This window comes from Salmo salar, chromosome ssa07 (assembly GCF_905237065.1).
Source record: "Salmo salar chromosome ssa07, Ssal_v3.1, whole genome shotgun sequence".
Taxonomy (NCBI): Eukaryota; Metazoa; Chordata; class Actinopteri; order Salmoniformes; family Salmonidae; genus Salmo; species Salmo salar.
Window position 1 is genome coordinate 14,604,794 of NC_059448.1, and position 27,596 is coordinate 14,632,389.

The 27,596-nt window shown below is 44.2% G+C and overlaps 1 protein-coding gene and 1 non-coding gene across 8 annotated transcripts in view; one reads left to right on the plus strand and one right to left on the minus strand.

Moving 5' to 3' along the window:
• LOC106608688 (neurexin-2) overlaps positions 1 to 27,596 on the plus strand; it is a 1,106,898-nt gene that overhangs the window by 742,928 nt on the left and 336,374 nt on the right. The gene's annotated exons all lie outside the window — the stretch shown is intronic.
• Positions 2,092 to 2,161, minus strand: trnae-uuc (transfer RNA glutamic acid (anticodon UUC)). Its single transcript has one exon. It is a non-coding gene; the product is annotated as a tRNA-Glu (tRNA).

The following is a 27,596-nucleotide window of genomic DNA, read 5'->3' on the forward strand; positions in this document are numbered from 1 at the left end:
AATTGCATTGTGAGGCTCAGGATAAGGACTAGGGACCAGAGGCATCTAGCCCGCCTTGGTGGAGGGGTGAGGGAGCTGAGGGTCCAAGGAGACAGATTCCCCTCCTCCATCCCTCCCCAGTTTCCCCTTTTGCTCCAGACATTCCCTGTGTCCCATTACTCACATAGCAGAGAGTTCTGACTCATCACCCAGGACCAAAACCCTGAATCAGCAGCACACAGGGAAAAAGAAAAGACAAAAACCAATCCCTCCCCGCTGCCTCTGGCGCTCATTTCTCCTGCTAAGCAGCGGCTGGTGGGACACTCTCCATTAGTGGCCATGAATAATGAAGGGGTATAATGAGTGTTACGTTGAGCCATGCACCTCCACTCGAGCAGGGCCCTCAGAGTGTGGCAAGGATACAGAGAGAGGGAGTGAGAGAAGAGGAGGGGGAGAGAGGAAAGGAGAGGGAGAGAGGAGATGGGGAGATAGGAGAGGGGGGAGAGGAGAAAGGAAGAAGGGGAGAGAGAGAAGGTAGATCCCGCATCATAGATCTGGAGGAAAATTGGGCCTCTTGGGTGTTTGGGGTGGATCGTCCCATCTGTCTTGTTTCAAGATGGGTTTTTCATTGGTGAAATCTTTTTTTATGGACTTCTTATCTAGTTTGAGTTTATTAATGCATTGCCCACACAAGACGTTTGTGGAGAAAGTTTGGGTTTAGTTTAGTTCCACAAATCCATAGCTTAAGTGATGAAGAAGCCTTGCCTTTATCTGGGTTCATTGTAGGGTTTTTTATTTTTTATTTATAGCTAGCTGATGCAGCTTTACTATACTACTATGGAGGCAAACTAAAATCTAAATATTTTATGGCTAATGACAAATAGAGATGTCTCTTTAAAGTATTCTAACCCAGTGAAAATGGCCAATGGCTTCACTATCACATACACCATTGTGTGTTCTCCGCTTCTGTAGTAGAATCTGTACCAGGAACACCCCCTGGTAGCAGCCCCACATGGAGAGAGAGGGAGAGAGAGTGAGAGCACCCCCTGGTAGCAGCCCCACATGGAGAGAGAGGGAGACCCCCTGGTAGCAGCCCCACATGGAGAGAGAGGGAGAGCACCCCCTGGTAGCAGCCCCACATGGAGAGAGAGGGAGACCCCCTGGTAGCAGCCCCACATGGAGAGAGAGGGAGAGCACCCCCTGGTAGCAGCCCCACATGGAGAGAGAGGGAGACCCCCTGGTAGCAGCCCCACATGGAGAGAGAGGGAGAACACCCCCTGGTAGCAGTCCAACATGTAGAGAGAGGGAGATAGAGGGAGAGCACCCCACCAAAGCAATTTCCTCAGTAAAGTGTACTGAAGGAGGCCTTCAAATCAGCAGGCAACAGTTGACTTTAGAACCTGATTAGTGATAAAGGCACACAAGGGGAGGAGAGATCTATCACATGTGCAAATGAAGGCTCCTGCACCAAGTTCAGATGACAAGCAGCCCACCATCCTTCAGTCAGCTGTCACAGGTTGATGGAGCACACATCATGACATGTGACTGGCTGCCATGGAGCAGGGGCCACTTGGCAGTGGTTAATTGGAAAGGTAATGGATTTCCAGCCCTAGTCGCACACACAGCCAGAGATGCCGGGGGCCACAGGAGCGAGCGTTGGAGGGTATTTGCCAATGACAAGTCAAGTACAGCCACCTCCCCAACATTCCACTGTTCTTAGCACCACTCAAGCATCCAGTGCACTCTCACATGATGTATGGGCACAGTCTGACCTACCCCATAGCCCTGCACTAAACACTGAGGCCAATCAGTGGGTAATCTACAGTGCTGAATGGTGATGGCCTATAGTGGACATCAGTGCCAGTGTTGAACTCTTGTGCACCACATGTGTGTACAACTTGGGCCGTGTGATTTCATGCTCAGCCACACTTGCTCACTCAGTGGAGGTTGGTGCCATGTGAAGGGAAGGCAGGGAACAGTTTAACACAGTCTCCTTTATCAGGCATCACCACTGCATTATCCTTCATTTTTTACAGTTTAGTCATTTAACTGACACTTTTATCCAGAGCAAATCACAGTAGCAAGTGCAAACATTTTCATTCTATATTGTACTGGTCCCCTGTGGGAATCGAACCCACAACCCTGGTGTTGAAAGCACCATGCTCTACCAACTGAGCCACACGTAACTCCCAGCTGTCTTAGCTGGTTATGTCTCCCACCTCTCTTCTTCAGATTATGTAGTTTGGTGAGGTTGTCTCCTAGCATCTTTGTTGTTATAAGAGGTTCCTATGTGAAGCCAAACCCAATTAGAGGTCATAGCAGAGATATTTCTTAACAGCCCTTTGCTGCTGTAGTTTGATGTGTGACTCAGAGATTCGTTTAGTGTGATGTGTCACATCTTTATTGGGAGGCAGCGTTTCCCCCAAACAACCCACTTTAATTTTCCCTTCAGAGCCCCTCTCCTAACGTTCCTCCTTCCATTCCCACTGATAGACAAACAGCAGGTAAGAGATGATGAGAAAACAGTCTTAGATGGGCTTTGATATTGATCTGGTTGGTAGATTGAATAACATGTCATTCTCCCTGCGCCTCTGAGCCAGACCTATTATTTAGACAGTACATGAGAGAGAATACAGAGTGGGCCTTCAACACACAACTCAGGCCAGTTGAAGACAGTCGTCATTTGCCTTGCTGAGATCGGTTGTAATACTCTGGATGGGGAGAGGGGAATCAGGGCTGTTGGTGTGAAAGAGAGGACACGGAATTGTTAGAGTACATGGAGGATGGAGAAAATGAAAAGGCGAACCTATTGTAAGAGGAATTTGGAGTGTTAAGGACGAACAGTGGCATTGCGAAGGAAGAGGGGATTTTTCTTTGTGTGTCTGTGTGTTTGTGTGTCTGTGTGTTTGTGTTTCTGTGTGTGCTTGCGTTCGCTTGCAACTCCTTTGCCAACAATGGGTCAGCACAGTAGTAATTGCTGAAGGTTTTGTCTTAATGCAAAAAAGTAGTGTAGGAACAGCAAATAGATACATACAAAAAGATACAGAGTGGGGTTGTAAAGAGATGGAAACTAAATATGACTAGATTTGGTCTTATGAAGCGACATTTGAAATGGTGTTAATTACATTGGATAAAAGTAGAGACTCGGAGATACAAAATGGTACAATCATACACCGCATTTTTGAGGAACAATGGGAAAGTAATTCGGCTTTGAAAGTTGATAAACTTGTAAACTCACTTTTGAGAAAATGGCCTTTGAATGTTTTGGTATCTAGTGAAGAGCTCTTCTTTGTCTACACCCATTCAGCATCGTTCACACCCTCTTAAACTTTATCCGCACCAATCTCGTTTCGCTCTCGGAGCGTTCAGAGCGCACCCTTGACGCTCTGGCCGATGATTTGTCTACCTCTGGATAACATGAAAACAGCCCAACCAGCTCTGCTGGCAACAATTCATTACGTTTTTTTTTGCCGACGTTTACAGACACCGGCCATATTCAACAGGTGTTGTGGACTTTAGCTTAAGACATGTAGCTAGCTAGTTACAATGAACCTGGCTAGGTAAACAACATGTAAGATCACACATGGCACATAACGTCAGCTAACGAGCCAGCCAGCTAACATTAGCTAGTTAAACAACAATGACTATAGTGCCAAATCATGTCGTTACTACCCTGCTTGAATCTGCTGGGAGATAATCAACCAGGTTCAATGCTAGCTAGCTAACATTAGGCTCTAACTAGCAATGCAAACGGCTCTGGGATATGAATAATAACATCATACATGTAACGTTAGCTAGGGAGCCAGCCAGCTAATGTTAGCTAGCTAGCTAACAGTACACTTTAGCTTGAAATGAAACCACTTTCTGTCAAAATTAGAAACGTCTAATATCTGAAAATGTAGCTATCTAGACTATCTTACCGGTATACATCATCAAGCATGATGGACGCGTTTCCCTATCACGGATGCCATGCCACGGTTGCCCTTAGTTTGTAGATGTAATCAGGAGACAGGAGTTTTCTCCATCACTTTGGGAAGGTTGCTGACTTTTTCTGTGACTCAACCAACAAGGCTAATAATTTAACAATTGTATACTTATTGACAGATGGCATACAAGTTGGTTATTAAGGCACATGAAAGTTCACATGTTCCAGAAGTATTTCTGCCAAAAAACGCATTTTGATAAAAAAAATAAAAAACATTCAGATGGCTCTCCTGTGAAGTCGTGACATGAGACATATGCCTAGTTTCCTGAAATGTGTTACAAATGGAGTCTTGCCAGCCAGCTAGGGGTTGTAAAGAGATGGAAACAAAATGGAGTCTCGCCAGCCATCCAGCTAGGGGTTGTAAAGAGATGGAAACAAAAGGGGGTCTTGCCAGCCAGACAGTTAGGTGGTTGTAAAGAGATGGAAACAAAATGGAGTCGTGCCAGGCAGGCAGCTATAGGCAGCTATGGGAAACAAAATGACTCCACAAAATGGAGTCTTGCCAGCCAGACAGTTAGGTGGTTGTAAAGAGGTGGAAACAAAATGGAGTCTCGCCTGCCACCCAGGCAACTAGGGGTTGTAAAGAGACGGAAACAAAATGGAGTCTCGCCAGCCAGTCAGGCATCTAGCTTAATTTAAAAGCCCTCTTCTGTCTAACAGGATATTAAGGGAGATGGTATCCATCTCCGAACACATTTATCTAGCTTATATCAGCTGTAATACCAGATTGGCAAGGGGAATGGCAGTGGCGGAGCATGTGGCAGACAGCCGGTGAACGAGGGGGGCCTCTTTTTCTGTAGGACTTAATCTATTACGCAGCCCATTGAGGTAGTATGATGTGAACATTTGTGTTAGTCATAAATAAAATGCTCTCAAGGACATGTTAGCGGAGAACTTGGGGGTTTGCAGGGGTAGAGAAAACACATAACCCCCATTGAATATTGGACTGAGAAAACAAACCCAGTGAGTATTGGATAAGAGCTTGAGTTCAAAGTTCAGATCCCAATAGATATATGGTGATGTTAAAATCAAACAGAATGATGCTCGGAGCAGCTTGTACATACAGCTGGATGGCAGGGGATCATTAAAGGGAAATACTGGTGTTAAGAATCTCCAGATAAATGCCATCCCATCTTCAAAGGACAGTGACCCCGTTTGCCACAGAATGACCCTTATCTCCAGGTTCAGGGGATGCCCTAGATTTGTCACTGGAACCCGACACACTGATTTAAAAAATTCCCCATGGCAGTGCCTCTCCTAGTCGAATTTAGTGAGAAGACATGTGAACGAGTGATGCATTTCAAGCAAATGGTTGTCTGGGCCAAGCCAGGAAAAAGTTTGCCTCAGAGAGCGAGAGAGGATTTGAGGTGATGATGGGTGTAAAGGGTTGGCGGTGGGGGTATGGGCGTTCCCCGAGACGTTAAAAGGGGTGAATTATGAAGTGCGTAAGGCAAAGTGACAGAGAGAAATAGCGATGTCCACGCTCCAATTCATCACCTGCTTATCATTGCAAATCTGCCCGTTGTCGTCCCGGTGCGGTCCGAACCCTCTCTGACATAAATGAAGGGAGACACTGGTAAAATGTCAGAGACACGAGGAGATACACGATGAAGAAAAGAAATGGCCAAGTGAAGGAGTGATGAATTTCAAGCAAACGGTTGTCTAGGCCAAACCAGGAAAAAGTTTGCCTCAGAGAGCGAGAGAGGATTTGAGGTGATTATGGGTGTAAAGGGTAGGTGTGGGGGGGGGAGTTCCCTGAGACATTAAAAAGGGTGAAATATGAAGCGTAAAAGGCAAAGTGACAGAGAGAAATAGCGACGTCCACGCTCCGATTCATCATCTGCTTATCATTGCAAATGTACCCGCTGTCGTCCCGATGCAGTCCAACCCCCTCTCTGACGTAAACGAAGGGAGACACTGGTAAAATGTCGGAGACATGAGGAGGATACGCGATGAAGAAGACACTAAGTGATGACTTCTACCTAGCTCTGTTTAATCACCAGACCCCTATGCTTTTGATAACTTCTGACCCGGGCTGATAGAAATAAAAGTGATTTTCTTCTGTGAGGTTCCAGCGTTGAAGGTCATCTCATGTTTTAATTACACTTTGGGTGTTCCTTAATGGGAAGCTTTTTCTCTAGGATGCTCAATGCTTTCTCCATTACATTTCCTGTAATTGGCTAGTCCCCCTCCTCTTTCTCCACTAGCCATAAAACCCCTCTGCTGTCGTGTAAAAAGGGAGTGATAGAGCAGCCTGGTCACCAGAAACACGTCGATTTTGACGTTTGAGGACGTCAAGAAACGTCTTCCTCGGCACTCACCAAAATGTTTACAATAAACTATGGGACAGCACTGGGCTCAAATTCACAGCACTCACAGCCAGAACATGCTGCTTAAACAAATGTGTCACAGCATTTCACAATTATTCAGCAAGCAGGGAGAGTATTTGATGATCCTAAATGGAAACAGCACATTTTTGGTTTTATGCTTTCCCCAAACCATAGCCCTAGCCTTAACCTCTCGAAATGAATACCTAAACTTAACCCTTAGAGTTGTTTCTGTTTAAGCCCTGTAACCATACGGAATGAACCCTGTAACCAAAACAAAATAAATCAGTCACATACACATATTTAGCTGATGTTATTGCAGGTGTGGCGAAATGCTTGTGTTCCTAGCCCCAACAGTGCAATGGTTTCTAACAATTCACAACAATACACAAATCTAAAAGTAAAAGAATGGAATTAAGAAATTATTAATATTAGGAAGAGCAGAATCGGACTGCCATTGAATAAAATACAGGAGAGTAGAATACAGTATATACATTAGATATGAGTAAAGCAGTATGTAAACATTACTAAAGTGACTAGTGTTCCATTATTAAAGTGGCCAGTGATTCCATGTCTATGTATAAGGGGCAGCAGCCTCTAAGATGCACCTTCTTTTGCACCTTCTTCACCACACTGTCTGTGTCGGAGGACCATTTCAGATTGCCAGTGATGAGTACGCCGAGGAACTTGAAGCTTTCCACCTTCTCCACTGCGGTCCCGTAGATGTAGATGGGGCGTGCTTCCTCTGCTGTTTCCTGAAGTCCACTATCAGCTACTTCGCTTTGTTGACATTGAGGTAGAGGTTATTTTCATCTCCGCCAGGGCTCTCACCTCCTCCCTGTAGACTCTCTCGTCATTGTTGGTAATCAGGCATACTAATGTTGTGTTATCTGCAAACTTGATGATTGAGTTGGAGGCGTGCGTGGCCACGCAGTCATGGGTGAACAGGGAGTACAGGAGGGGACTGAGCACGCACCCTTGTGGGGCCCCTTTGTTGAGGATCAGCGAAGTGGAGGTGATGTTTCCTACCTTCACCACCGTCAGAAAGTCCAGGACCCAGTTGCACAGGGCACGGTTCAAACCACGTGGAATTAATGTGTTAAAATTAGACATTCATCCACATTACGTCAAATCCGACTTGAAACTATGACATCAGCTTGGATGGACAACGGGTCGATCGTAAGATATGTGTCCGCTCTTCCCTCTACTTCCACACCATATAATTTCTCTTTCCTCTACTTCCTCACCATATCATTTCTCTTTCCTCTACTTCCACACCATATCATTTCACTTCCCTCTACTTACACACCATATCATATCACTTCCCTCTACTTCCACACTATATCATTTCACTTCCCTCTACTTCCACACCATATCATTTCACTTCCCTGTACTCCCACACTATATCATTTCACTTCCCTCTACTTCCACACCATATCATTTCACTTCCCTCTACTTCCACACCATATCATTTCACTTCCCTCTACTTCCACACCATATCATTTCACTTCCCTGTACTCCCACACTATATCATTTCACTTCCCTCTACTTCCACACCATATCATTTCACTTCCCTCTACTTCCACACCATATCATTTCACTTCCATCTACTCTCACACAATATCATTTCCCACAGTTTCCCCGCTGGTCATCCGACCCAGGGCTCTACATTCACTGGGATTTTACATAGCATCTCTCATGTCTCGTCATAGGGGTTTAACGTCTGGGGCCTGATTAAGCATGCCTATCATAAAACAGGACAAAATGGCTGCCACCGAAAGGGAATGGAGACAGTAAAAGGGGTGGTTACGTGCTTGTAGCTGGGAAAAGTGCTATGTTGTGAACTGTGAAATGTCCTGCAACAACACCTTTACTTTAAATAAGGCTATGTGTGTCTAGAATGTCAGACAAGTGTAGCATATCTGTGGTTAGCATGCGGGCTCTGAATGCCAGTCACTTCCTGCATCTCCGGTCTAGACATCCAAGCCATGAATAAATACAATAGAGATCACCCCTATTGGCCCCTCAAATTTATCAGTGAGTCTTGTGTTCAAACAATGAATATGAAAGCTCTTCGCCGTGCACCCCTGACCTGACTTGAACACAATACTGCATAGCAGGCAGAGGAGGAGGAGGCGTCTGCGTGTTATGCAGAACACACACGCAGGTCCCATTGCAAATAGACTTTGTAATGGAAGTGGGTCATGTGAGCACAGCACATATGCTGATGGAGTGGGGGAAAGGCGTAGCCTAGATTTTTTTTTTACAGCATAGAACATAATATGCAATGAGAGAGAAGTGGTCCTATCTACCCAGTTGTCTTGCCATGCCGGTGAACCGGTTGTTACTTCCTCACACATCCAGGACCGTAGGCGTCACGAAACAAGCAATAACGGGAGAAATAATGAGCTTATGTAATGTCCTCGCATACTCCTGGCTAGCTGGGTGAGGGGGTGAATCTCAGCCTTGGTTGTTGTGCGAAGGTCCTCTGGGGGATGCAGATGGAGGTGGAGACAGAAAGAGAGGAGAGGGGTCATAGTAGTCTACCTCTCTGCCCCAGGGAATGCTGGGGCAGGGAGGGGAGGAGCACTGGTCACTCTAGCCCTGCCACCCAAAGGGCAGGGTGTGTCTGTGTGCGTGTGCGTGTGCGTGTGCGTGTGTGTAAGTGTGCGTGTGTTTGGAGCTATAATACACCTTTCCCAGCAGAGTGGCATAGAGGATGTCGTGCCGTGTGCTCCTGGTAGCTCACAAGCTGTTTGTGTGTGTGGGTATGCACAAAAGTATTCAGAGAAATGTATATGGATGCCACCCAGCGCCTATTTATAATGTGGGGATGTCTGAATGTATTTCCACATATGAGAGGACAAAGGTACAGTTGTAATTCTGCAGTATTGTGTGTGACCATGAATAATTATGTCAATTTGTTTGTATTTAGCCCTTCGTGCGTTCACTCCATACCTGCCCTTTGCAGGAACACTGATTTCACCTCATTTGTGTTTTTAGCTGGCGGGTTGCGTGATGCATTCCTGAGTAGACTTCGCATCCCCAGATTAATGCTGGAGGCCCATTAACCTGAGCTTGATTGATATCAGCTGATGAGAAACTACAGGCTCCTGTGAAATAGATTGATTGATGTCACACACCCACACAGATACTTCCGGAATACTAATGAAGAAATAGGTTTTGTCCCCAAAAAGGACCGTTTCATTAGTGTGGGGTTCAGACAGGCGGTGCCACCCAGATGCATGTCCTGCTCTGGGTAAAATGAGAGCTTCAGACTATAAGGTTCTATCTGCAAAAAGAGCACTGGCGGATAATTGGCTTTAAAGTTCCAAACCCTCATTGGTTTGATTGGTGTCAGCAATTTTTATCTAGTATTCTTTCGAACTTAACAACATGAATTGGGGTATTTCGAGTACTATATCGGTAGAGAACATTGAACAGAACAAGGCTATGACAATAACTACATTACTAAAATACAGAGAGAACCATATAGTCCCAAGCTCTCGAAAAACTGAAACCCCACCGGGCACGCGAGCGCTGGACAGTTCCAGGAGTAATATTGTACATATTTACATAATGAATACATATTACTTTTGCATAATATTAGAATAGTGTTGTAATCTTGCAGCAAGATGGAGTGTCTAGCAAATAGAGACAAGGATTCCTCCTAGAGTGGTGGGGAACTCATCTATTGGTTACAGAAGCAGTACTACATTAAAACCTCTTCAGCGTCTGATCCCGTTAGCGGGATCAAAATCCAGCGAAAAATCATATCGCCAATTAGCATAAAAAAATAATCATAATTAAAAAAAAATAATAATATATATATTTTTTTTTATAGATACACCTCTCCTGAATCGACCCACGTCGTCCGATTTCAAAAAGGTTTTACAGGAAAAGCAAATCATTAGATTATATTAGATGAGTCCATCGTAAAAAGCAGCTTCATAGCCATTTTCCGACCAACCACTTGCATCACATATAATCAAAAAACAGCTAAATGCAGCACTAACCTTTTACAAACTTCATCAGATGGCACCCCTAGGACATCATGTTATACAATGCATGCATTCTTTTGTTCAATAAAGGTCATATTTATATATAAAAACAGCATTTTACATCTCTGTCTGAGGTTGACTACATAATTTCCCCTCAAAAGCGTCCCGGTAAACAATGCTACATTTCCCTAAATTACTATCCTATAACGATTTTTTAAATGTATATTGTCAATCTAACATTTATAGATGAATATCTCTTGAGAACACCCGTCATACCAGATTTTAAATGAACTTTACTGGGTAATCACACTTTGCGATAAAAGGAGATGCGATACTCAGAAAATTAGCTAATATACAGAGCTCGGCGCCATCTTGGAAAGAATCTCATGTCACATCTTATCTTGTATAATATTGTCAATAATCGCCTACCTTTAGTTGTCTTCATCAGAAAGCATCCCAGGTCCACAACAGATGTATTTTCGGTCAAAAAGTCCATACTTCACGTTCCATTAGCCTGATGTTGGTAGCGCGTCCTATGGCTCTCTCCAAGCGCAGGTCTGAAGTTCATAATAAATGCAATGCTCGCGCATGTAGGTTCGTTCAAACATGTCAAACGTTGTATAAAATAAATCTTCAGGGCCTCTAACACCAAGAGAGCCAATAAGATTCGAGGGGGATGATGTCATGGCCTTTAAAACCGTATCCAAAGGTGGGGGCAGACATGGCCGCCGGCGTCATAATGGTGATGGCCCATCCCCTGTGACCAATTTCAAACTCGTGTCATTCACTGAGTTTTGACTCTATAAGGCTCAAACCACTGTGAAAGGACTGGCGACATCTAGTGGAAGCAATAGGAAGTGCTCACTGAACCATGGTTAACGGTGTGATTAATAAGGAAAGATGAGAAGTCGAGTCCACAATTCAGAATTCCACTTCCTGTTTCAATCGGTCTCGGGGTTTTGACTGCCATTTGAGTTCTGTTATACTCACAGACACCATTCAAACAGTTTTAGAAACTTTAGAGTGTTTTCTATCCATATATAATAAGTATATGCATGCCCTATCTTCTGAGTTTTATTAGTAGGCCGTTGAAAATGGGAACGATTTTTTTTCAAAATGCGCTGTGGCGCCCCCTATCCTACGGTATCCTCAAGAGGGAAAGGGGGATACCTAGTCAGTTGTCTAACTGAATGTATCTTCCACATTTAACCCAACCCCTCTGAATCAGAGAGGTGCAGGGGCTGCCTTAATTGACATCCACATCTTCGGCACCCAGGGAACAGTAGGTTAACTGCCTTGCTCAGGGGCAGAAGGACAGATTTGTACTTTGTCAGCTCAGGGATTCGATCCAGCAACCTTTCGGTTACTGGCCCAACGCTCTAACCACTAGGCTACCTACCATCCCTTTAGAGTACTGGGGATAGGATCGATACCAAATAATGTACCTTGCAGTGGTAGGGAAATATGATTATATGTGGTATTCTAGTCAGAATTCACAGGCTGTTTATGTACCCTGACACTTCTGGGCGTGTTCTAGTGGGCGATGCAGTGATGTAAGATCATGTGTTAATGTGCAAAAGTAGGTAATTTTGTGTCTCTGGAAAAGCTTCCAGGTTTTCAACCGCTGCTCAACACTGGAAAAACTGCCAGGTTGATTGTTTTAATGCTTGCTGTATGTGTATGTATGTAGAGCCTAAAAGTGTCTGTGTGTGAAAAGAGGCACTGCAGTGCATTGAATTGTTGACTGTCTAATCTGCTGCTTGCCTCTGCTATCCCTCCTTCCAACAGGGTTTACCCCATGAGGCCTGGTCGGCTTCCAGCTGCCTGTCTTTGCCAGAGCCTGGATTTGGCCTCTGGGCTGGTGGTTGGGTGCTCTAGCCTCAGATAGCCTGTCTACTCTGCCCTGTAGTATCCATGGTTTACTGGCAGGCTCCACTAGTGCTCCTTCGGCCCCAGGCTCTGTATCCACCTTACTCACTGAGTAGGCCAGCCTTTCCCCTGTCCAGCCAAACGCTAAGGACATCATTCTGTATGTGGTTCCTAGGTTGATGGTGTGCTTTTCCTCCTCATCCACACTCCTCCATGTCTTTCTCTTCATCCCTTTCTGATATTGAGCTGTTTAGCTGGCACAGGCCTCGTAGACGAGGTCTTTAGAGGAGAGAGGCCCACAGAGACATTCTACTGATGAGTGGATGGCCATTGAGGGAGGCAGGGACACAGAAGAGAGGGAAAGAGGGAGAGAGAGGGTGATGTGAGCAGTGTTTGCCAGGCCAAGAGATCTCCACCTGCTCACCACTCTTTGCTAATTGGTTGTCTAACTGTGGTAGCCGTGCGAACACTGTGGGAGGACAGCGCTGGGAATTCTCTGCATGTCTGCAATCTCTCCATCACCCACTCCCTCTGTCCTTCCTTCCTTCCTCTCTCTCTCCTTCTGTGTTCTGTATGGATACACAACATTAAAGTTTCTTAAGACATTGCATAAGACCACCTCACAGGAAGTTTCAAATGGAATACATTTGTAGCTCAGTTGAACTACTATACCATAACAGTTTCAGTTGTCTGGTCATGTTGAACCACTATACCATAACAGTTTCAGTTATCTGGTCATGTTGAACCACTATACCATAACAGTTTCAGTTGTCTGGTCATGTTGAACCACTATACCATAACAGTTTCAGTTATCTGGTCATGTTGAACCACTATACCATAACAGTTTCAGTTATCTGGTCATGTTGAACCACTATACCATAACAGTTTCAGTTATCTGGTCATGTTGAACCACTATACCATAACAGTTTCAGTTATCTGGTCATGTTGAACCACTATACCATAACAGTTTCAGTTATCTGGTCATGTTGAACCACTATACCATAACAGTTTCAGTTATCTGGTCATGTTATACTACAGTTTCAGTTATCTGGTCATGTTGAACCACTATACCATAACAGTTTCAGTTATCTGGTCATGTTGAACCACTATACCATAACAGTTTCAGTTGTCTGGTCATGTTGAACCACTATACCGTAACAGTTTCAGTTATCTGGTCATGTTGAACCACTATACCATAACAGTCTCAGTTATCTGGTCATGTTGAACCACTATACCATAACAGTTTCAGTTATCTGGTCATGTTTAACTACTATACCATAACAGTTTCAGTTATCTGGTCATGTTGAACCACTATACCATAACAGTTTCAGTTATCTGGTCATGTTGAACCACTATACCATAACAGTTTCAGTTATCTGGTCATGTTGAACCACTATACCATAACAGTTTCAGTTATCTGGTCATGTTGAACCACTATACCATAACAGTTTCAGTTATCTGGTCATGTTGAACCACTATACCATAACAGTTTCAGTTATCTGGTCATGTTGAACCACTATACCATAACAGTTTCAGTTATCTGGTCATGTTGAACCACTATACCATAACAGTTTCAGTTATCTGGTCATGTTGAACCAGTATACCATAACAGTTTCAGTTGTCTGGTCATGTTGAACCAGTATACCGTAACAGTTTCAGTTATCTGGTCATGTTGAACCACTATACCATAACAGTTTCAGTTATCTGATCATGCGAAGATATCCAGACACATTTTACCCTCCCAGGAAGTGGTAGGCTCTAGTGAGAGGTTTGCTAAGGTAAGCCATCACATACGGTATGCATTGCACCAGATAGAAGCCATTCTAAAGGAAGTTTGTGTTTTCAACCGCCAGGCCTCAGGGAGAGGTTGTCTGAGCTTGGCCATTTCCAACTTAACACATAGGCCGACGGTATGCCTTGCTCCAGGGAGAACTCATTCTATCCAGATAGCTGTGTGTTCCAGTGTTCCAACAACCAGGCTTCCTAACTGTCTCTACAGGCAGTGGCTCACTCCGGGAAATGCATCCCCCAAGCTTGCCTTTGAACTAGAATTGGAAATTGCAGGTAATAAGAATGTTCCTGGGGAAAAATTCCACCCCAGGGGTCCTCAAAGCCTAACACTGTTCCGATGTAGAGACTTCATTCGAATCGTTCCTTGCTGTGTGTGCTCCCTTGTGTGTGTGTCTCTGTGTGTGCATTCATCTCTGTGTGTGTGTGTGTGTGTGTGTGTGTGTGTGTGTGTGTGTGTGTGTGTGTGTGTGTGTGTGTGTGTGTGTGTGTGTGTGTGTGTGTGTGTGTGTGTGTGTGTGTGTGTGGTACACCCTCTGAGGGTCTGGAGGGGTAGATAAAACCTATCCCTTATAGCGGTGACACAAGATCCACCGAGATGGGAAGCGATATGCTCTTTATGTTCTGTTAATTGCCCGTGATTTTTCTTCGAGGGTTCTCGAGGCCGGGGCCTATGCTTTGGATTGGAATGATCTTAATCTGGCGCCGGAGCGCGGAGATATTTAACCGGCTCTCATTCTCAATAAAGCCTTGACAAAAGGGGGAGCTTACACCTACAAGATACAGTATGAAGGTGTATCAGCCAACCAGGAAGTGTCTGACAATTGTGGGGGATGTAGTCTTTATTAGAATAGGGGACTACTGATGATGAATTGCTGAATAGGCGAATGCTATTATGGTTGAGTAAAGCACCATTGATGAGAGGAAGGAAGTGCCCACTTAGCTAATGAATGGTGACGAGTGGCCACTTTTAATTACTAGTGCTTTACCAAAGAGGTTGTGACGAGCAGTGGCTTGATACTCCCTCTCATGTTGATATGGGTGTGGCTGAGACGCAGAGAGATTCGGCTTCAGAATCAAAGCTAGCGGCCGGCTTTTAAAGACTTGCCTTTTTTCTTCTTAAAATACATTGACCCCGGAGGAATCTATGCACTCGGGAGTGAAAGTAAGAAGAAGGAAAAAAGAGAGAGAGAAGAAAAGTATATAGCCAGGCATCACAAATGAAATGATGCCAACGTACACACCGTGAGAGATAAAGGCAGATCATTTTTCTTTAATACATATTATGGAAACAATTAAGGGGGACAAAGACCGTCTTCCTGGAAGACAGCACGTCAATTTCAATTTCAAGGTTCTTTGATGCACGGGGGGGGAGGTTTCAACCAAGAGCATATGTGTGGGGCCAGCGCTGACTTCCCAGGGCCGGGCAGACCAATCATCAGCAAGCAGGGGCATGTTTACATAGTCAGGAAAAACAGATGCCTGCAACCACAGTGTAAAGAAGGGATGAGGGACAGAGAAAGTGTATACAGGATTATAGATGCTTCCTCGAGCATATGAATTGCTGTTGTGGGGTTTATTAATCCTATGTTAATTTGGATTGCTGTTTCACAAGTATTCTAATCTTGTTGCATGTGAGAATGGTATATCACATACACATATATTGCATATCTCACTGTGGACAAAAGAACACAGGCAGTCATATGCACCCTTTACCCATGTTCAGTGATGAGAGGAAGGAAGTGAGAGGAATTCTGTAACTTTGAGGGCTGATGCCATAGCCCCTGTAGTAATTGAATAGGATATCCATGGTTATGACGGCTTCATGAGTATTTCTGATCATGCTACATATTTAAGGTTTATAACAGGGATCATCAACTAGATTCAGCCGCAGGCTTATTTTCTTCTTGAGCGGATGGCCTGGGGGGCGGAACATCATTTCAAACATTTGTAGACAGCAAATTGACCGCAAGTAGCCCAAACAGATACAGTATTTGGCTAAAACATAATCATTTCAAACCTTGCTTACATTTGTATGCTATCATGTGTCTCTCTATTATGCCTGGGAAAAGTTGGGAACAGATTTCCAAAATGTAAAATCACTTGGAGACCGCCAGTTGGGGAACCCTGGTATATAGTACATCGCTTGGTGAACAAAGGAACACACGTCCACAGACTACGATGATGACTATAACAGTGTAATGACTTTATCAGTCTCCGGCACACGGAGATGCCTTTAAGACCCTCCAGCCTAAGCAGTGCATAGCGAGGCAAAACGGGCCAATCCAAATAGAAAAGGTATTTCATTAAATGTGCCATCATGGCATTTGATAAGCGAGGAAGTATATTATCCCTGCTGGGTATGTAGCGGTGGGAGGGTGATTGGAACGGAACGGCCTCCATGTATCGCGCTCAGCTTAGACCACGCAGAGACGCCCCTCGCAAGTCGCTGTAGTCGCTACACCCTATCCTCATGCATTGCTACGGAATACCTAATTAAACGGGGTAACTCCGCGCCTTCCATATTAATGTGGAGGGACTTGATTTATAACACAGGGGCAGGATTATAGCAAAGTTTCGATTTAAAAAAAGTATTATTTAAATTATTCCAATTACAGATTCCGATGACATTAATCTCATTATGATTAAAACATTTGGTGTGAAACACTTGTACAACAAGCACAGAAAATCTAATAAGATATTTGGCACAAAACCTGTCCAACTTTAAGATCTTTATAGTGATAGTGAACAAACCACTGTTGAGACTGAATTATGCTATTTGAAGATGGTAAAAATACATTTGTTCTCTTAACTCCAAAATGGTGTTGAAATAAGAAATCATAACAGTCCACAGTTAAAAGCTTTAATTATTGTTTAATTATGTGTTTTTTACTTAGCATTCTAACAGGTTATATTAACTCTAATTGAATACAATTCGATTTTAGGCTTTGTTATTTCAAATTACACAATTAGAGATACGAGTTATATTTCTTCTAAATAAGAGATGTTGTTTCCAGTAGAGGCACTTAAGAGACTAATCAAAGCTCAGAGCAGACAGGAGGAGAGATGAGGAGAGAGATGTAACTCATGTTATTTGTTAATTAGCCCGTACACCCATTATCTTCAAATGAGCTGGCACCAGACTACAGAAACGTAAGTCAACCTCTGACTCCTTGTCTAACACATGACCTCACCCAGAGACTCATCTCAAAGCCATGTGAATTATTGAACAGGTACATGTTGTCAGTTTAGATATGCAAGTAATAAGTAACTGCCAGAGGTAGAGAGAGAGAGAGCGAGAAAGAGAGAGAGTTAGTTTTGTGTGAGCGTTTGATGTGTAAAACTAGCAGAGATCAACCGAGGTGCAGGTCGAGTGATTGACTCATTCATTCGAGGCCTCCTACAGAATAATCCTGACACCCCTGAACCAGGCCCAGCAGCGAGGCAAATTGTCAAGTGATTCAATTTCCTGTCTGCACTTGTCAAGTTTTTTTTTTTTTTCACCCCTCCGCCTACCGGGATTGATGTTGTTTTCTGCTCTCTCTTTTTTTTCTTTGTCAAAAAGTGCACTTTCCTTTGAGTTTCAAGCATAGAAAAATCAATTTGAAATCTCTCGGAACCAAGGTTCCTTTTTTAGCTAATGAAAACATTTATTCTCCTTGATATTTCCTGAGCGAGGAGAGTACACCTCGGAAAATGGAATGCATTCTCGGCAATGGCAGAATGTGTGTTCTCTTGTACGTATGAACGCATCATCGCTGATGAACATTGAACACACAGGAGCAGACAGATGATGCAAAGGTAACTGCCAAAGTAATATAAACAAATGAGTAAATGAGGGATACAAGAAGCAGGTGCTGCCACACAGGTGTGGTTCTTGAGTTAATTACGCAAATAGCATCCCATAATGCCTAGGGTCATGTATAGAAATGCCCAATTGCCCATTGTTTTGTCTTCCATAGCTAGAAGAAGAGATCTCTGAAAGAGGGGTCTCAAAGGAGCATAGGGGGTTTAAAGGGAGTGAGTGAGTGAGTGAGTGAGTGAGTGAGTGAGTGAGCGAGCGAGCGAGCGAGTGAGTGAGTGAGCGATGAGTGAGTTTCAGTTACCAGATCTCAACCCAGCGGGAGATTCTGGAGTGGCACCTGAGACTGCGTTTTTTTCCACCACCATCAACAAAAGACCAAATTATGTAATTTCTCATGGAAGAATGGTGTTGCATCCAGACACTTGTAGAATCTATGTCAAGCTGTTCTGGCTCGTGGTGGCCCAATGCCCAACGCCCTATTAAGACACTTTATGTTGGTGTTTCGTTTATTTTGGCAGTTACCTCTATAATCATAGTACACAGAGGACCGTATTCAGTATTCAGACCCATTGACTTTTTCCACATTTTGTTACGTTACAGCCTTATTCTAACATGGATTAAATAGCTTTTTTCCCTCATCAATCTACACACTATACCTCATAATGACAAAGCAAAAGTTTTCACACCTTTTACTCAGTACTTTGTAGAAACACCTTTGGCAGCGATTTCATCCTCAAGGCTCCTTGGGTATGATGCTACAAGCTTGGCACACCTGTATTTGGGAAGTTTCTCCCATCCTTCTCTGCAGATCCTCTCAAGCTTTGTCAGGTTGGATGGAGAGCGTCGCTCCACAGCTATTTTCAGGTCTCTCAAGAGATTTTTGATCGAGTTTAAGTCCGGAATCTGGCTGGGTCACTCAAGGACATTCAGAGACTTGTCCCAAAGCCACTCATGTGTTGTCTTGGCTGTGTGCTTAGGGTCATTGTCCTGTTGTAAGGTGATCCTTCACCCCAGTCTGAGGTACTGAGCGCTCTGGAGTAGGTTTTCATCAAGGATCTCTCTGTACTTTGCTCTGTTCATCTTTCCCTCGATCCTGACTAGTCTCCCAGCCCTTGCCGCTGAAAAACATCCCCACAGCATGATGCTGCCACCACCATGCTTCACTGTAGGGATGGTGCCGGATTTCCTCCAGATGTGTGGCTTGGCATTAAAGAGTTTCATCAGACCAGATAAACTTGTTTCTCATGGACTGAGAGTCCTTTAGGTGCCTTTTGGCAAACTCCAAGTGGGCTGTCATGTGCCTATTACTGAGGAGTGGCTTCCGTTTGACCATCATAAAGGCCTGAATGGTGGAGTACTGCATAGATGGTTGTCCTTCTGGAAGGTTCTCCCATCTCCGCAGAGGAACTCTTGAGCTTTGTCAGAGTGACCATCAGGTTCTTGGTCACCTCCCTGAACAAGGCCCTTCTTCAATTGCTCAGTTTGGCCAGGGGGCCAGCTCTATGAAGAATCTTGGTGGTTCCAAACTTCTTCCATTTAAGAATGATGGAGGCCACTGTGTTCTTGGGGACCTTCAATGCTGCAGAAATGTTTTGGTACCCTTCCTGTGCCATGACACAATCCTGTCTCTGAGCTCTACGGTCAATTCCTTTGACCTCATGGCATGGTTTTTGCTCTGACATGCATTGTCAATTGTGGGACCTTGTATAGACAGGTGTGTGCCTTTCCAAATGATGTCTAATAAATTGAATTTACCACAGGTGGACTCTAATCAAGTTGTAGAAACATCTCAAGGATGATCAATGGGAACAGGATGCACCTAAGCTCAATTTCGAGTCTCATAGCAAAGGGTCTGAATACTTATGTAAATAAGGTATTTCTGTTTTGCAAAAATGTCAGTATAGGATATTGTCATTGTGGCGCTTTTGTCATTATGAGGTATTGTGTGTAGATTGATGATTTTTTTTTTTTTAAATCCATTTTAGATTAAGGCTGTTATGTAACAAAATGTGGAAAAAGTCAAGGGGTCTGAAAACTTTCTGAATGCACATGTGCCTTTCTCAAACGAAGGATCTCGCATGGTGTTTGCGTATCCTTTTGTACGTGTTTGAATGTTTGAATCTCTCTCTCTCTCTCTCTCTCTCTCTCTCTCTCTCTCTCTCTCTCTCTCTCTCTCTCTCTCTCTCTCTCTCTCTCTCTCTCTCTCTCTCTCTCTGAAGAGGTTCCTCCTGCGACTTAATTAAAACAAAGTGATGCATCCACCCTAGGTCATTAAGTCTGAAAAGCTTTATGAGTAATTACACCATGGCTGTCACCTCCTCCTTCCCATCTACTGTATTTCCAGAGGCTAGGGTTGGAAGTGTGTGTTTGTGCTTGAGTGTGCACATGTGTGTGAATAGGATATCAATTGCTTTGCATCTCTTTAATTGAAAACTATGGCCTACCATCTGTTGTGATTGAAGTGTGAAAAAAAATCAACCAGTTAATGGAAAGGCAACACTCACAAATGAATTAGTTAACGCTTTAACCTTCCCTGTTTCTCGACATTAGATATGTTCTACCATTCAATGTCTATCAAAATCTTCTTATGAATCCATGTGTCTTAATACGAAGCGGTATATCAAGGGTTAACGCAGACAGTATTGAACCTTCCAATTTATATGCTTTAGCCAGAGGTGAATAGCCGATACACTGCAGAAATACCAAGGGCATTTCCTTGAGCCATTTCTTTTTCTCTTTCTTTGTTATTCTCTCTTTCTTCCTTTTTCTCACTCGCTCAAAATGAATACTGTATCAGAAAGTGTAAAATAAATCACCTCCGAGCTTAATCCTCCCCAGCGCCCAGACCGCATGTTCCACAAGTTCTGAGAGAGTTTCAACACAAAGGCTCAGCTCTCTTCCTCAAATACCTTCCTAACTATAACAGCAGGCGGTGCACTAGTCAGCAGGCGGTGCACTAGCCAGCAGCCGGTGCACTAGCCAGCAGCCGGTGCACTAGCCAGCAGCCGGTGCACTAGCCAGCAGCCGGTGCACTAGCCAGCAGCCGGTGCACAAGCCAGCAGCCGGTGCACTAGCCAGCAAGCGGTGCACTAGCGGTAAAGCTAGTCCTATTATACATATAACATGTACAGCGACTTTGTGTTTGATGTGGGGCCGATAGATGGAGAGATTTAATACGAGGCATTTACAGTGTTTTTAATGTTTTTATTTGTTTTCATGGGGTAGCTTCAGCTTTCATATTGCAGATAGATTGTGACTTCTATCAATGTAATTGTCTGCATCATTTCCAATCCCCCATATATATATATCATTTCTTAATGAATATATACAGTTGAAGTCGGAAGTTTACAAACACTTAGGTTGGAGTCATTGAAACTTGTTTTTCAACCACTCCACACGTTTCTTGTTAACAAACTATAGTTTTGGCAAGTCTGTTAGGACTTCTACTGTCACAACTTCCACCGAAGTCGGCTCCTCTCCTTGTTCGGGCGGCGTTCGGCGATCGACGTCACCGGCTTTCTAGCCATCGTCGCTCCATTTCTCATATGTCCATTTGTTTTGTCTTGTTTCCATACACACCTGGTTTTCATTCCATAATCACACTGCATGTATTTTGTCCTCTGTTCCCCTCCATGTCTTTGTGTGTAATTGTTTATTGTTATGTGAGATGTTCACGCGCTATACTTTTGTACATGTTCCGTGTTTTCTTTTGGGCACTTTGATGTCATTTTGTGCCTATTTCTTGACCAGAATAAAAGCGCGCCTGTTAAATCTACTCTGCTCTCCTGCACCTGACTTCGCCTCCCGTACACAGCCATAACATCTACGTTGTGCATGACACAAGTAGTTTTTCCAACAATTGTTTACAGACAGATTATTTCACTTATAATTCACTGTATCACAATTGCAGTGGGTCAGAAGTTTACATACATTAAGCTGACTGTGCCTTTAAACAGCTTGGAAAATTGCAGAAAATTATGTCATGGCTTTAGAAGCTTCTGATAGGCTAATTGACATAATTTGAGTCAATTGGAGGTGTACCTGTGGATGTATTTGAAGGCCTACATACCTTCAAACTCAGTGCATCTTTGCTAGACATCAGGGGGGGGGAAAGAAATCAGCCAAGACCTCAGAAAAAAATTTGTAGACCTCCACAAGACTGGTTCATCTTTGGGAGCAATTTCCAAACGCCTGAAGGTACCACGTTCATCTGAACAAACAATAGTACGCTAGTAAAAACACCATGGGACCACGCAGCCGTCATACCGCTCAGGAAGGAGACGCGTTCTGTCTCCTAGAGATTAACATACTTTGGTGGGAAAAGTGCAAATCAAACCCAGAACAACAGCAAAGGACCTTGTGAAGATGCTGGAGGAAACAGGTACAAAAGTATCTATATCCACAGTAAAATGAGTCCTATATCGACATAACCTGAAAGGCCGCTCAGCAAGGAAGAAGCCACTTCTCCAAAACCGACATAAAAAAAGCCAGACTACGGTTTGCAACTGCACATTGGGACAAAGATCGTACTTTTTGGAGAAATGTCCTCTGGTCTGATGAGGCAAAAATAGAACTGTTTGGCCATAAAGACCATCGTTATGTTTGGAGGAAAAAGGGGGAGGCTTGCAAGCCGAAGAACACCATCCCAACCGTGAAGCACTGGGGTGGCAACATCATGTTGTGGGGGTGCTTTGCTGCAGGAGGGACTGGTGCACTTCACAAAATAGATGGCATCATGAGGGAGGAAAATGATGTGGATATATTGAAGCAACACATCAGTCAGGAAGTTAAAGCTTGGTCGCAAATAGGTCTTCCAAATGGACAATGACCCCAAGCATACTTCCAAAGTTATGGCAAAATCGCTTAATGACAACAAAGTCAAGGCATTGGAGTGACCATCATAAAGCCCTGACCTCAATCCCATAGAAAACGTGTGGGCAGAACTGAAAAAGCATGTGTGAGCAAGGAGGCCTACAAACCTGACTCAGTTATACCAAAATTCACCCAACTTATTGTGGGAAGCTTTTGGAAGGCTACCCGAAACGTTTGACCCAAGTTAAATAATTTAAAGGCAATGCTACCAAATACTAATTGAGTGTATGTAAACTTTTGACCCGCTGGGAATATTTTCCTTCTTTACTATTTTCCCCTAATCCTACCACCCATCGCCTGATAGGAGTAAACTAATGAAATATATGTCTGTCCTTTTTTTATTCTCCCCAGTGTATTTCATGTTTCAATAATGTTAGTATATTACTTACCGTATCCAATAGGACGGTATCAGCTGTGTGGCTGTCATTGGTGTGCAGTATACTATAGTAGATCATGTGTAAATGGATTTAGGATATACTCTGGTTATGTGTTGTGACACAGTGTTGTCGCTGGGGCTCTATCCATCCCTAAAGCTCAATCCCAGGCTCCCTAGGCGATGAGCATCTGCGTGCCGGACGTGTCACCAAGGCTGACACCTCCAGCCAAGCACCAGCCAGCCCGGCTGTAAACTCTGAAATCCAGATTTTCAGGGGCCGCCTCTGCACCGCAGACACACTGGCTACACTGCCAGAAAGAAGCTGAGTCGCTATGGCACAGCAGGAAATTCATCACAAGTCCAGTAGTTCTCCAACTCTTTTTTGTCATTAACCGTTGTCCCTGTTGATAGGTGACTTGGGATCCAGAAAGAAAAATGAAGGAAATGTTGTTGGCCCAATGGGAAATTAATTGATAAAGAATGAGTGTGGGGCTTTGCTTTGTAAGGGCAGTCCAGTGTTCTGATATTGTCCACGGAAAGCGGATTATGACCGATCTGAAACTGACAGCCAGTGAATGATAAAGTAGTGGACCTGTAAACAATATTGAAATGTTTTTTAGGGAGCTTTTAAGCAACATTGATCTGCAACCTCACTGGTCCAGAACCTTTGTCTAAGATCAGTGAACTCAGTCTCAGTTGTGGCAGAGAAAGATCTCCAGCAGTAACTAGTTAGAACATTTTTCATGGAATTAAAACTGTAGATATCTTTAAAATGTTGATTTCCCTCTGGTTTCCACCTGTATACTTCTCTCCAATTGAAGCAGATATCAACGGTTCACTCTATTTGCAGCAACTTCTGCTAGGTGACAATGGCTGCGTTTAGACAGGCAGACGAATTGAGATCTTTTTTCCCCCCACTAATGTGTCTCTTGACCAATCAGATCAGCTCTGAAAAAGATCTGATGTGAAAAGATCTGATGTGATTGGTCAACATTTGACCAATTAGTGGAAAAAATATCAGAATTGGACTGCCTGTCTAAACGCAGCCTAAGAGCCAATGTACATTTAAATCCTCATTTAATAACCTCATGGGTCTGAGCAGAGAAAGTGTATTTAGTTATCATTGTGTATAGGTTATAAATCACAGGATGTTGATGTAGGAAGCACTACCAGCACAGCAGTAGTATCATATGAGATTATAACTCGAAGTTTGGTGCATATTTCTCCTTTTGTACGTGTAGAAGAAAGAGGAAGGAGGAAGACTTCCCCTGCCATCTATTCCCAGTGGGCTTCTCATTGTGTTGTGTGTAATCTGTGAAATAAGGAAGCGGATCTCCGCTTGCTGTCTGGAGCTTAAATCAATAGCCGCTTCCCATTTATTGGATCTAAATACCCACAAAACTTCCAGAATAGCTTATGTTTTAAATACGCTTTACTTGATGTTGTTCTCTCCCTCCTCCCTTGTTTCGCTCTCTCTTTCTCTCCCTCCTCCCTTGTCTCGCTCTCTCTTTCTCTCTCTCCCTTGTCTTGCTCTCTCTTTCTCTTTTCTATCCACTCATTCTCTCTCTTCCTCTTTCTCTTTCCCCCCTCTCTCTCTCTCTCTCCTTCTCTCTGTCTCCCAGCAGTTATCAGCAGTTCCTCTTCACATATTTTCTGGCAAGGGATAAATTAGATGCGATTCAGGTTTAAACACTCCGGCGTCTCATACCCGAGAGCACTGCAATCTGGTCCTTTAGGAAGACCCCCCCCCCCCCGCTCTCTCCATCTCTCTCGCTCTCGCCATCTCTCTCGCTCTCTCCATCTTTCTCTCTTCCTCTCGCCATCTCTCTCTCTTGCTCTCTCCATCTCTCTCTGTGTAGCTGGCAGCATTGTTGAGCCTGCATTGCCCATTGAAATAGTAAAATAGTAAATTCTTGTCAAAATAGAGTCTTTTGTCCTCCTGTGCAGCAGATTACTACCAGCCTGTGTTCTTCTGGAATTGCCTTTTCAGCCGATCACAGTCCTAGCCAACCCCTTTCCCATGTCCCCTCATTATAATACTCACAATTTAACGCCAGTATAGGAAACTTACCTTTGGTCATAGTAAAACCTCAAACAGACACACAGACATATAGTATTATGTTTTGATGTTTAGCTGGATTGGCCCATTAGAGCCATCCTGTGGTCCTTGTTCAGTGGTAGATGGAGTTCCGGACCCGGTGGCCCAAGGCTCCAGGTGATGGAGAAAATGGGATATTCAGGGGAAGGATATTCTTCTCACCGTATGTTATTTAGATAGGTGGGTGTTACATTGAAAAAGATAGGAGGATGTTGTTGTTGTTGGGGAAAATGGAATGAACTACATCTTCTCAGACATCTCTGGTGGCCATTGAAGACAGTTCATTTTCTTTCTTTTTTTTCATTTTTTTACCCCTTTTTCTCCCCAATTGGTAGTTACAGTCTTGTCTCATCGTTGCAACTCCCATACGGATTCAGGAGAGGCGAAGGTCGAGAGCAGTGCATCCTCCGAAACACAACCCAACCCAACCAAGCCGCACTGTTTCTCGACACAATGCCCACTTAACCTGGAAGCCAGCCACACCAATGTGTCAGAGGAAACACCAATGTGTCAGAGGAAACACTGTACACCTGGCAACCGTGTCAGCGTGCAGTGCGCCCAGCACGCCACAAGAGTCGCTGGTGCACCAAGGACATCCCTGCCGGCCAAACCTTTCCCTAACCCGGATGACGCTGGGCCAATTGTGCGCCGCCCCAAGGGTCTCTTGGTCGCAGCCGGCCACGACAGAGCCTGGACTCGAACCCAGAATCTCTAGTGGCACAGCTAGCACTGCGATGCGCCACTCGGGAGGCCTGATAGTTCATTTTGTGACCAGGCACAAACGCTGATTCAGAGAACCTGGCTTTTTCTACCCCGGGGAACCCCGTCAACCGGTGATAGATTCCAGATCGGATTGAATAAACAACAGCTAATTAACAATGTGGGAGCATTGCCAGATAACACCACCATTACTATCTTCTCTGAGAGACATAAAGGGCTTGTTATTGTACATATCATAAAGGGGGTTCTATAAAACGGGTTCGGGAGATCTGCGATCTGATTGGCTGAAAGGAAGCGATGGAGAGGAGGTGGGCTTCTATCATGTCGAGAGGGTTGGGGGGTTGTTGCTAGTTATTAATGTCGGTGTCTCTCAAAGTGCTTCTCTCTCTGGGATGTACAGTGAGGGAAAAATCTATTTGATACCCTGCTGATTTTGTACGTTTGTCCACTGTGAAAGAAATGATCAGTCTATCATTTTAATGGTAAGTTTATTTGAACAGTGAGAGAGAATAACAACAAAGAAATCCTGAAAAACGCATGTAAAAAATGTTATAAATTGATTTGCATTTTAATGAGGGAAATAAGTATTTGACCCCTCTGCAAAACATGACTTAGTACTTGGTGGCAAAACCCTTGTTTATTGTAGTTGGCCACCAGGTTTGCACACATCTCAGGAGGGATTTTGTCCCACTCCTCTTTGCAGATCTTCTCCAAGTCATTAAGGTTTCGAGGCTGATGTTTGGCAACTCGAACCTTCAGTTCCCTCCACAGATTTTCTATGGGATTAAGGTCTGGAGACTGGCTAGGCCACTCCAGGACCTTAATATGCTTCTTCTTGAGACACTCCTTTGTTGCCTTGGCCGTGTGATTTGGGTCATTGTCATGCTGGAATACCCATCCACGACCCATTTTCAATGCCCTGGCTGAGGGAAGGAGGTTCTCACCCAAGATTTGACGGTACATGGCCCCGTCCATCGTCCCTTTGATGCGGTGAAGTTGTCCTGTCCCCTTAGCAGAAAAACACCCCCAAAGCATAATGTTTCCACCTCCATGTTTGATGGTGGAGATGGTGTTCTTGGGGTCATAGGCAGCATTCCTCCTCCTCCAAACACGGCGAGTTGAGTTGATGCCAAAGAGCTCCATTTTGGTCTCATCTGACCACAACACTTTCACCCAGTTGTCCTCTGAATCATTCAGATGTTCATTGCCAAACTTCAGACGGGCATGTATATGTGCTTTCTTGAGCAGGGGGACCTTGCGGGCGCTGCAGGATTTCAGTCCTTCACGGCGTAGTGTGTTACCAATTGTTTTCTTGGTGACTATGGTCCCAGCTGACATCATTGACAAGATCCTCCCGTGTAGTTCTGGGCTGATTCCTCACAGTTCTCATGATCATTGCAACTCCACGAGGTGAGATCTTGCATGGAGCCCCAGGCCGAGGGAGATTGACAGTTCTTTTGTGTTTCTTCCATTTGCGAATAATCGCACCATCTGTTGTCACCTTCTCACCAAGCTGCTTGGCGATGGTCCTGTAGCCCATTCCAGCCTTGTGTAGGTCTACAATCTTGTCCCTGATATCCTTGGAGAGCTCTTTGGTCTTGGCCATGGTGGAGAGTTTGGAATCTGATTGATTGCTTCTGTGGACAGGTGTCTTTTTATACAGGTAACAAGCTGAGATTAGGAGCACTCCCTTTAAGAGTGTGCTCCTAATCTCAGCTCGTTGCCTGTATAAAAGACACCTGGGAGCCAGAAACCTTTCTGATTGAGAGGGGGTCA